This window comes from Sapajus apella, unplaced genomic scaffold (genome assembly GCF_009761245.1).
Source record: "Sapajus apella isolate SASKATOON/1434 unplaced genomic scaffold, GSC_monkey_1.0 scaffold91, whole genome shotgun sequence".
Taxonomy (NCBI): Eukaryota; Metazoa; Chordata; class Mammalia; order Primates; family Cebidae; genus Sapajus; species Sapajus apella.
The window spans coordinates 8,446,415-8,449,257 of record NW_022437031.1 but is presented as its reverse complement, the minus strand read 5'-3'; positions in this window follow the sequence as shown (position 1 = coordinate 8,449,257).

The following is a 2,843-nucleotide window of genomic DNA, read 5'->3' as shown; positions in this document are numbered from 1 at the left end:
TATATGTGTGTGTGTGTCTGTGTCTGTGTGTATAGAGAGAGAGCAAGAAAGAATATTCATATATGTATAGACATAGGTATCTGTATCTACTATTACCTACATCTATCTGTTTATGTATTTATTTTATTTAATTTTTTTGAGACAGAGTCTCACTCTGTCACCCAGGCTGGAGTGCAGTGGCACCATCTCGGCTCACTGGAACCTTTGCCCCCAGGTTCACGTGATTCTCATGCCTCAGGTGTGAGCCACCGCGCCAGACCTATATCTATTTATAGCAACTCAATGCCTACCTCAGTGACTAGCATTTAGTATGCACACAATAAATGTTTGCTAATTGATTCATAAATTATTAACAACTCAATTCAAACACCACTTCTAGCTGAGTGTGGTGGCTTACACCTGTAATCCCAGCACTTTGGGAGGCTGAGGTGGAAGGATCACTTAAGCCCAGTAGTTCAAGATCAGCCTGGGTAACACGGAGGACACCCCGCTCCATCTCTACCAAAAAAAATCAAAAATTAGCTGGGTTTGGTGGCACACACCTGTAGTCTCAACTTCCTCTATGCATTTGGTGCATTCCTCTTTTTAAAAAATTGATGTGGCCAGGCGTGGTGGCTCACAGGTATGATCCCAGCAATTTGGGAGACTGAGGTGAAAGGATTGCTTGAGGCCAGGAGTTTGAGACCAGCTTGGGCAACACAGTGAGACCTTATCTCTACAAAAAATAAAAAAAATAGCCAGGTGTGGTGGTGCACACCTGTAGTCCCAGCTACTTGGGAGGCTCACTGCAACCTCACTTGAGACCAGAAAGTTGAGGCTGCAGTGAGCCATGATCATGCCACTGCCCTCCAGCTTGGGTGACAGAGCTAGGCCCTGTCTCAAAAAAAAATTGATGTAAAATTCACATAAAACATAAGACTAACCATTTGAAAGTGTACAATTCAGTGACATTTAGTATATTCATGAAGTTGTATAATAATCACTCTATCTAGTTTCACAACCGCTTCATCACCCCGTATTTAAACCTCATACTCCTCAAGCAGTCATTCCCATTCCTCCCTTCCCCAAGGCTCCAGAAACCACTAATCTGCGTTCTATGGATTTACCTATTCTGGATATTTAATGCAAATGGAATCATACAATGTGTGACCTTTGTGTCTGTCTTTTTTCTACATAGCACATTTTTGAGGTTCATCCATATTGTAGCATGTGTCAATATATGGTAGAATACTATTCAGTTCTAACAGATATGCCGCATTTTAAAAATCCATTCATGGATTTTTTTTAAAATGATGGACATTTGGGCTTTTTTCCATCTTTTAGCCATTGTGAATAGTGCTGCTATGAACATCTATGTACAACTTTTGGTTTGAATACTTGTTTTCAATTCTTTTGGGTAGAAACATAAAAGTAGAATTGCTGGAATATATAGTAATTCTTTTTTTTAATTTTTTTTCCCCGACTCCTGCAGACTTTTTCTTTCTTTCTTTCTTTCTTTCTTTCCTAGGTTTTTTTTTTTTTTTTTTTTTTTTTTTTTTTTTTTTGATGAGGTCTCGCTCTGTTACCCAGGCTGGAGTGCAGTGGCGCTATCACTGTAGCCTCAAACTCCTGGGCTCCAGCAACTCTCCCACCTCAGCCTCCCAAGTATTTGGGACTACAGGCATGCACCATTATGCCCAGCCAATTTTTTATTTTTATTTATTTATTTATTTTTATTCTTTTTTTTTTTTGAGATGGAGTTTTACTCTTGTCGCCCAGGATAGAGTGCAGTGGTGCAACCTCAGCTCACTGCAACCTCCGCCCCCTGGGTTCAAGCGATTCTCCTGCCTCAGCCTCCCGAGTAGCTGGAATTACAGGCGCCCGCCACCATGCCCAGCTATTTTTTGTTGTTGTTATTTATTTATTTATTTATTTTTTAGTAGAGACGGGGTTTCACCATGTTGGCTCAGCTGGTCATAAGCTCCTTACCTCAGGTAATCCACCTGCCTTGGCCTCCCAAAGTGCTGGGATTACAGGTATGAGCCACATCGCCCAGCCACATTCCCTTAGTTTTTACCTACTGTCCTTTTTCTGTTCCTGGATCCCATCCAGGACACCATATAACATTTAGTTGTCATTTCTCCTCGGCTGTAACAGTTTTTCAGACTTTTCTTGTTGTTGATGACCTTGATAGTTCTGAGGAGCACTGGCCAGGTATTTTGAAGACTATCCCTAAATTGAGATTTTTCTGATGTTTTTCTCATGATTAAACTGGGATATGTATTTGGGAGAGGAAGATCACAGAGGTAAGGTACCATTTTCATCACATCATGATTAGGATACATACTATCAACATGACTTTCCACTGTTGATGTTGACCTTCAACATCTGCTGAGATGGTGTTTGTGAGGTTTCTCCACTGCAAAGTTACTCTTCTCCCCGCTTTGCACGCTGTACTCTTTGGAAGGAAGTCACTGTTTGCAGCCAATGCTTAAGGAATAGAGTGATGCTCCTCCTCCTTGAGGGCAGAATATCTACATAAATTACTTGGAATCCTTCTGCATTAAAGATTTGTCTATTCTCCCCCATTTATTTATCTATTAATTTAATCACTTATTTATATCAGTATGGACTTATATGTATAGATTATATATATATATGCTATATATATAATATATTTTTTTTGAGATGAGGTCTCGCTCTGTCACCCAGGCTGGATGGAGTGCAGTGGCATGATCACAGCTCACTACAACCTCTGCCTCCTGGGATCAAGCAATCCTCCCGTCTCAGCCTCGGCCAGCCTCATACATATTTTAGACTTTGCCCGCCTTCATTTTTATGCTCAATAATTTTTACTTTCTTTC